The sequence below is a fragment of the Pteropus vampyrus genome, unplaced genomic scaffold, assembly GCF_000151845.1.
Source record: "Pteropus vampyrus isolate Shadow unplaced genomic scaffold, Pvam_2.0 Scaffold94, whole genome shotgun sequence".
Lineage (NCBI taxonomy): Eukaryota > Metazoa > Chordata > Mammalia > Chiroptera > Pteropodidae > Pteropus > Pteropus vampyrus.
The window spans coordinates 1,546,379-1,555,566 of NW_011888875.1; positions in this window are offsets into that span (position 1 = coordinate 1,546,379).

Here is a 9,188-nt window from a genome sequence, read left to right on the forward strand (position 1 = left end):
GGGGAGGGCAGCTGCAGCAAGGGGCAAGCTGGCCCCTAGCAAAGGCAGAAAGCCAAGACGGCATTCTCCTGGCCCTGCTGTGGTGTGACGGCCTACGTGACACCCACCTCCAGGGGTGGGACAGGGAGAAGCGCGCACACCTGGGTCAGCTGCTCGCCGGGCAGACAGCCGCACAGTTAAAACCACACTGTTATAAAACACGACCACGCTGTCAAAAAGTCCCCTTTAAACTCTGCTTTACGTTGGGGCTTACGTTTTAGCGGGCTCCTTCCCTGCTTGGGACAGACACCGGCTTTGTTCAAGAAGAGTTCCTAGCCCACATTCCTGTCCTCTTGAATGACAGGGTCGTTTTCTCTGCTTTATATGGGAGTTAGCCCTTGAAATAAATTTCTGGGAGATGAACAGCAGACTTTCTCTGCAACCAACAGCCTACAATGTCACAAAAGGAAATTCCCAAGGCATTGTCATCTTGCCAGTGATGGAGGAGGAGATTTGGGCTCATTCCTGACTTTTACACAAGGACAAAAGCAGATGTTTCAAGATATCCTTGCTGGATGAAAGAAAGACGCCTTTTCAAACATTTACATAAAAATGAGACCGGAAACACACACACACAAATCCTGCAAGCTGCAGGCATTTACTTCCCGGAGCTTTCTGCCTTCTGCCGCCTCCCAACCTGCCCCTACCCTCCTACCGCAGGAGTCACCGCGTGAGCTTCGGGGTCACCAGCCGGGGGAATCAGCAGGAGGAAAGGTTCAGCCCTCACACGCACAGTTCTCCAGCCAGCAAGGGGTCCCGCTGCCCACACAGAGCCCCACGGTGGCACTGCTCCACGTGCAGTCTTGGGCAGCAGAAGGAACTGGTGCTTGGCCTCATGCCCCAAGGGCAGTGGCAGAGGGGAGCTGGTCCTTTGACACCTCACCTGGTTCCGCCTCTTCTGCCTATAGACGAAACTAGAGATGCAGGCCTAGGTCTAGGCTGCTCCCTGGAGGCTCTGTAGGAGGGTGCTGGGTGTGACTGCACAGCCACCCAGGCCCACCAAGCAGGCCGTTCATGACATCCTGTGGCACGCTCACTGTTCTTGGTCCTGTCTGCTTAAAGGCTCGGACACCGGGAAAACTTCTGAATGGTCCTCTATTCGCTTGGCTTTTTCGAGGCTGAGACCGACCCTCTGTGTTCCCAAGAAGTCAAATGGCTGCTCTATGCGCAAAATTACTTAAGACCGGTATCACTTACACAGAGGCAGATTATTAAAAAACAAATTCTGTGTGTGTACCAGGTTACTTAGTGTTTAGCATACTGCTGACTTTGGGATCATGAGCTTGCTCTGTAAGAAAATAATGTGTCGATTCTTAATTTCTTCATTTGGGAAGTTACTCTCAAGGCAATACAGTACTTATTATTGTCCTGAATAGATAATCATCGCTTGAGGGAACAGAAAGTTAATTTTTTTTGTGGGGGTGGGGGGGAATAAGCAATCACCAGGCGCCCACACAACCTTACTGCGGGTTGAACACGGCTAAGAAACGTGAATGTTTAACTCAAAGGCACACTTATTCCTAATATTAAACACAGAGTGTTAGTAGTAAAAGTTCTAGCTCCATCTGAAGGAGGCTCACACTTGAACTACATTCTTCCCAACAAATATTTATGCTTTCGGTTAATGTCTTCTAATACTGTTAAAAAAAAAAAAAAAAAGAAATAACTTAGGCTACCTTCTTAAAGAGGAAACCAAAGATTGCTTTTAGGAGGCAATTTGTAGCTTTTCAAAGTTGGAAATGTCTTATATGAAGACAAAGACATCTCCATGCAAAATGGTTTAAAAGAACATTCTGCAGTTAGAGGCTTAAACCATGTGATTTATTTCAGGTGGTGATAGATTTCTCTTCATTCACATATAAATTTATTATTTTAAATTAAGACCAGATTCAGAATGCCAACATGCAAAAGTCTTTTTCCTACATTCTTGAAAATGCATAAATTGCATAAGAACATACCTAACCACAACATGCTATAAACCATGCAAACTTATGTTTTCATAGAGCCACATAACTCATTTCATAGAGCCATATACTCATTTTTATATAGCATTAAGGGAAAAAAAAAAAAAAAACCAAACTGGCCTTGGAATGCTGTGCAGTGAGCTTGCCAAGCTATAACACTCTTCACATCATCTACGGGGCAGGTTAGCTGGAGTTTCAGTCTCAGGGGATGGAGTATTAGTTTAGAAAGAGTTACAGCTGTGGAGAATCAGGAAATGGATGATCCCCCCACCCCCAAACCGCAAAGCAAATATCTAGTACATTATATTCTAGGGTCCCTGGTGGTTTGGTTCAAAAACAAAGAAATGAAAAGCTCTAACCAATCAGGAATTCCTTTCACAATTACATTTTAGTTAACACCTCTACCAAAAGCAAAATGCTGCTCTAATTAAAGCCAAGCACTTGAAAACGGGATTAAAATGTTAACCACAAACTTGAGGAGGCAGGAAGTCCAAGGTGTGTGTGTCCTGCACTGCTACACTCTACCTCCAAGAACACAGGGCACTTGAAAACGGGATTAAAATGTTAACCACAAACTTGAGGAGGCAGGAAGTCCAAGGTGTGTGTGTCCTGCACTGCTACACTCTACCTCCAAGAACACAGGGTTAAAGGTTGCAATCTCATAACCTCGGCTAGTTTGATTGTGTGACGTCTTGCCCACCCCCCACTTCCCTATAAGAACTCAATGGCACTGAATTTTATTTCCCAAATTTTCCCAAATTATGATTTTGAAATTTCTTGAGGACTGCCCGCTCTCTTTACAGGACACGGCATACTAAAATGACAACAAAAGCCAAAACAATAAACTAAAAGAGGGTTCGAGCAACTGCCTTTGCTCATTCACGTATCCAACATGCGAGCTGCAATCTCCACCATAACGTGTTTCGGGAACAATGGCTGAGCCCGGGCCTGGCGGCGTCTAAGAAGCCCCACACCTCCTCACCAGCCAGGTGTCCGGTGAAGGACCCTCCCTCAGGCGCTGCTCTTCAGGCAGCTGAGTGAGACAGTGAGGCAGAAGGAAGGAGGGCAGGGATGCCTGGAGCTGCTCCAGGAAGGAACAAAACCGGCTCAGAGACAAAGGAAATGAAAAGACCGCCTCTGCTGTGAACGCCATCAATGCACAAATCCTGTCCTTGGCTTTAATTAGTGCCCCGTGTGGCAGAATGGCTCTGCCACAGCCCGGGAGGGTGGCAACAGCAGGAAATAACCAAACAGCCTGGGCTGGGGAGTGGGGGTGCAGGATGGCTGGGGTATGCCCTGGATGTTGGCTTTCTTTCTAGCTGGAGAAAGACAAAGGGAAAACATTCAGTTTTTAGTTCTACATCATAATAAGCACATTCCCTTCTAGTTATTAAAGACTCCTTATTCGACTTCACATGGGTCACTGGGCCACTTCTTCCCGTAATCCATCAGCTTTAAGAGATAAAAAGGGAAGGGGAGTTGGCTTAGGGATATAAACTTTGTTCCAGAAGCTTTTTGGGGCTGTTTCCTTAGACAGGAGAATAACTCTAGTCTTTTCGTGCTGATAAGGTATAGGTCTGTTTTCATGACTGTGAACTGCTATTAACGAGATGCTATGACAAATACTTTAACTGTGCATTTGAGAAAACAGACAATAGAAAGGCAGAGATGATTTCATATAGTCAGACTTTAAAAGTATCAATGAAAGGCGCACCATCTCATATACAAAAAGACTAGAAGGACATGTGTCCAAGTATTTTCAGTGGTTGCCTGTGGGTGTCACCCCCCTCTGCTGCTCTATAGGTCTGTGGATTTTCCAATTTTTTTTTTTTTTTTAACAATTAGCATATAGTTTCAGAGAAGCTTTATATTTTGGGGTGTGACACTTTGTTCACATTTGCATGGTTTTATGTGAGAATTGTAAAAAATGACGTGGAGCACGTGGGCTGTGGTCCTCCCCACCCGCTCCCTGCAGGCCTTGGAGACAGGAAGAGGAAATGGAGGGGCCTCGTGGACCATTTCCAGGGCCCCCTACCCAGCGCTCCCAGGCAGACTGCTCACTCACCCCGCAGGACCACTCTGAGCACCTGGAGGAAATTCCTCAGAGTGAAAAGCCATAAATTTGACCTCCCCCTGAAGCCCAGCTGAAGGGATACACTCAGAAAGAGCACACACCGCAGAGAAGTTACTGCGGGAGGAGGCTGCCCCAGCCTAGAGGGAGCCGGGAAAGGCCCCGCCTCTGAAGGCTCCTATCCCGGGACCTGCAGGTTTCTAGGGCACCGAGGGGACATTTCGGTCTCTTTTTAATATTAACTTCAAAAAGTTTTAATATTTTGAAATTTTATATTCACCCTAGGGCCAAACAATTTTAAGTTTCTTTGCTTTTTGGCTAGAAATAGATATAAGTTTAGTGTGTAACACTACTTCCCCCACAAAAAAAAAAAATTGTCATCATAAGCTAAGAGTGGCAATTAAATATATCTTTGATGAGTGACAACTGGAAAAATAAAATCATTTTAAAACTGCAGTTTGCTTAAAAGGAAAAAAACTTGAATGTAGTTTTTGGAGAACATAAACCATAGCAAGCATACTCCTCCCCCACCCCCACCCCCCCGATGAGGAAACTGCATTGGAGCGAGATTAAGAAGGATTTGGCCGGGGTGGCACTGGCAGAGTGAGCCAAGACAAGCACACTGGTGGTCTAACTTCCTCAGTCACACGCTATTCCCGCCGTATTCTGCATATTGCGTTTTAAACTCTGACTCATTTAAACGGAAAGAGCAAAAACTATTTGAGAGAGCATTTAGTTTGCACAGTAACTTGTGTGGAAACGACTGGTCTTCACAGCTGAAACAACACGATATTGTGCTGAATACTTGTGTGTTTTCGTTTGCTCCCAGGAAACCGCGTGTCCTGTGCACGGGTCCTGAGTGTGAAGGTGGCCGTGGTCTGAACCTGCCTGGGCAGTCCCAGCGTGGGCTCACACTGTGTTTCCGTGGAGAAATCAGTGTTTTTCTTTAAATTATAAAAACAAAAACTGCACTGGTGAGAATCCACCCTTCTCCTCAAAAAAGAAAAAAAGAAAGAAAGAAACAAACAAAAAGAGCTGAAGAGAGTTCAGGAACGATGAGGCACACAGTTCCCTCTGTATGTGATCTGACTAACGTGGAGGACGCCGCAGGGGACCACGTCCAGCACTGGAACGGATCCCACGTGTCCACGAAAGGGTACTTGCTCCAGAAGGAGAACACGTCTACAGTTCCACTACCCTGCTGGTGTGACTGCCCGCTCCCACTGGAGCCCTCTTCAAAAACGATTTATAGCTCTTCTTGACCTTGCCCTTGCCCTCTGTTGCATTCTTTTCCTAGCAATTACTTAGCAGTAAAACTCCCCTGGCTTATGGCTGTGTCAGTTATTGGTAATGGCGATGTCTGCAAATAAAAACAGCTTCGTGCATGCTATTCCAGGCAAAACTTGACATTTGCACAAGAATTTGCACTGAGTATGTCGGAAAGCAGAAAATTTGCCTTTCCCCAAGGTACTCCAACAAATGAACCCCCAGACTGCTTGTGGGTATAAAGAAAGGCTTTGTAATCACTCTCTATAATTTACTGGGCATTTTAAAGTTACTTTGGGACTTGTTTATGGGATATTACTCAGTCATTTTTTCCTTTTTAAGCCGGAAACATATATATTTCCCCCATAATCAATTTAACGAGTAGAATCAGACAGTATTAAAATATCACTTAGATAACATGGCATTTAGAAAACTGTCTTGGAAGCACCATGAAGGTTTGGGAAAAGATGGACAGTCATATTTCTCAAAAAACAAAACAAAAAAACAAAACAAAAAAAAAAACAAAAAAGAAAAAGAAAAAAGCAAACTAGATTTTTGCTTTCTTTCATTTATCCTTTACTTAGATTAGATTTTCTTTTCCATAAAAATCTCAGTGGACATCAATTTCTTTCCAAATTTGTTATCTTAGAAAATCTGTGATGACAGCTTGAATAATATCACCTGGAGTTTCCATTACAGTCTGAAAATTGCCAGAACGAAAATATATTTAGGGGAAACAAAAAATATAATAGCTTAACTATCTATCCTTCACTGTTTAAAAAGTTAGTTTAATAATTTCCCTTCAGAAGAATTCCTAAGAAATTACGATACTCCTAGGATTCAAAATTCCCTCTATGAGAAGAATGCTATATCTTCTTGAAATCCAACACTTTTTAGCAAAATTGCTCATTATAATATTTTAGACTAAATTTTGGGGATGTTTATGATACATTTAGAGGGGTGCTCTATCATTACCCCTATTTTGCAGACAAAGAAATAAAATTCAGAGAGAGAAGGTAATTTACTAGGGACCCAGGACACATGAGTGGCTGAGACTCTGAATCAGGCTTTTGATGTTATCAATTGTTCTTTTCACTGCACAGATGTTCTTATTTTTCAGTAAAGAGATCCTATGGATCATTGACTGTCACCACCCAGTGCAGAGTTCCTAGTGCACAGTGTCACTAATGGATCTGCCCAGCTTGGACGCCTCGAGAGAGGGAGGCCATTCCGGAACAATTTAATTAACATAAATATGAAAAATGTTATGGTCAGTGACTTTTAAAAATGTTTTGATAGCTTTGTAAACAAAAAGTATGAGAAATATTATGAAAAACAATGTTTATCCCATGAAATTTAATATTTACGTAGCCAACACTTACCTCCTTTGGGAGTCACTAATCAAAGATAATTCTGTTGTTTTCCTCCGGTATTGCATGGACAAACACGTCAACAGTGTCACTTCCCCCTTTACGTGCCGAAAGCACATTTCTGCGCCTCTGTTTTCCTCTGATCCCCCTTCTTTGGTGGATCCCTCCATCTTAACCCTTCTCTAGTGAGCTCACAATAACATGGGAGTGCCCGGAAGTTCCCGCGGGGTCCCTCTGGCGCCCTGCCCCTCGCTGCCCACTCCGGGAGCACCTGTGAGTAATGGCTGGCAGAGTGAAGGCAAACATCAAAAGTACACCAAGTCAGAAGTGACACTCCGGTAGAAGGCATCCTGCTGGCATGCAGGAGACAGCCAGTGAGAAACTCCTTTCAACGGTTGTGTGGTCTGGATGGGTGTCAAAGGTGGCTGCTGGAAAGCCAGCCTCCTCTGGAGTGTTGCAGGAGGGTCTGTGGGGACCAACAGGCCTAATTTCTTCCCTCGCGTCATTCTTTTGAATTGAGCTGTCTTTTCCTCAAATGGAGGAAAGCTTATCTACTTCTGCAGGAGTTAAGTTTTCTTGTCTTGACTCAATTTCTGTGTATAGAGCCTGTCACACATACTCCCTTGAAATACAACGGCGGTTACTGGAGACCCTTTCCCCCCATATAACTGTATTATCTTATTCCATGGCTGCAGTTCTTTTGAGAAAACAAAAGAGAATCTAAATATAAATGCGGGACACTGCCATTTTCTTGAATAGTCTGACAAAACCCCAAACAAAATTAAAACTGAAACAGACATAAGACCAACTAAAATCCTAAGAAGACAATTTGCAGCGGCTCAGATTGCTTTAGACTGTTTGCATGCCATTTACAAGAAAAAAGTGGCCTCCGGATATTAAGAGTGCCTTAGGACGGAGCAATCAACGTGACTGCACAGGGCACAGTCCCGTTTCTCGTCTCATTCCTAGAGGTCCTCTCAAAACATACCAGCACAGCCCCCCTCACAAGGCAGACAGCACACTTCAGTGTGCAAGCACACGAGATTCCAGGGCAAGGCCCGCAGCGATCTCCGGGGAGCCGCCTGGGCCACGAGCCCCCGGGGAGGGGCTGGCGCCCGCGTACCTAGGTCGAGGATCCAGCACTTGCAGCTGCTGGGCTGCCCGCCGCTGCGGTAGGCGGCGCCGACGCCGACGTTGGAGAGCGCGTCCAGCGGGTCCACTGGCTTAATTCCGTTTGGCATGGTGCGTGCCGAGCTGCCTGGAGGCTAAAGGCTCGGATCCCTGCCCTACCTGTCCCCACGAGCAGCCAGAGGAAGCCACTCTCCAGCAAGATCAGACAGCGGTTCTTCAGGCGCTCGGCAGGCAGCCGGCTGGGCAGGCTCGGTGGCAGGCACTCGGGCGGGGACTGTGCAGCCCCAGGGCCCGCAGCTCCTCTCCCGGAGGTGGACCCGCTCCCTCTCCTCTGCCTGCTCCTCGGCTCCGCTCTGCAGTTGGGTTTCACATGTGGGAATATCCAGACGCCCTGGATCACATTCTACCACAGTGACTCTAATTGGAGCTCAAGGAAATTCTGAGGGCGCAGCGAGCCAGATGTTTCTCCTCCCCTCCGCCAGCCAGAGCTGCGATTTCCTTACTCAGTGAAATGCCGAGTGACGGACCCACGCCAGGCTTTCTGACTTGGGCTTTGTCAGTGTTTGGATGGAGGTCTTCTCTGAGACATACAACAGACAGTGCCTCCTGATGTGACTTGATAGCAAAAAGAAAGGCAATTTGGTCCACAGCCAACTGGTTACATCACTGTGCTACAATGTCACTCCTCACTTATTAAAAACATATCTTCATTCTTCCTTACAAGCAGCAGCCATAAAAGTGAAAATGAATATCCTTACATTTGTGACTTGTAAAGGCATTTGTAGCAAAGCATCTCAAAAGCTCGTTTTTGTCCTTTTCTGAAGTTGGGTATTTTCTTTGGCCGACATACATTCTTGCTCCTCAAAGTGTCCACGCGTTCTCCCCCCGAGTCTCACACGGCACAATGGCTTCGTAGGAGAATGCCCACTGTCTAAAACCCACGAAGCCTGACTCTGCAACTTCACGGGCGGTGTGTGCACGCTCGTGCCTCTCGTTAATTCGAGAAGCACAAACGGCCCTCTCCGAACCACACTGTGATGGCCATGCCCGCACTGAGGCAGTCACTTGGAATGTTGGTTACACACCCAAAACTGTGATGTGGCCCTCGCTCACTTAAACTTTCCTGAGGGAGCACTATCTGCTGAAACCTACGCTTATCTCTGAACAGAATCAGGTACTACCTTCTTGAGTTCTCTTTATTTCTGCTTTATCTAATCTGATAGCATAAATGCTGTCTGTTGTTTTATTGATCTGCTAAGAAAAATGTTGTCTTTTTTAGTCCCATAGTTTAAAAAACAGTTCAACTTGGGTTCTCCTTCCACCCTCCCCCGCATGTGTTGCAAAGTA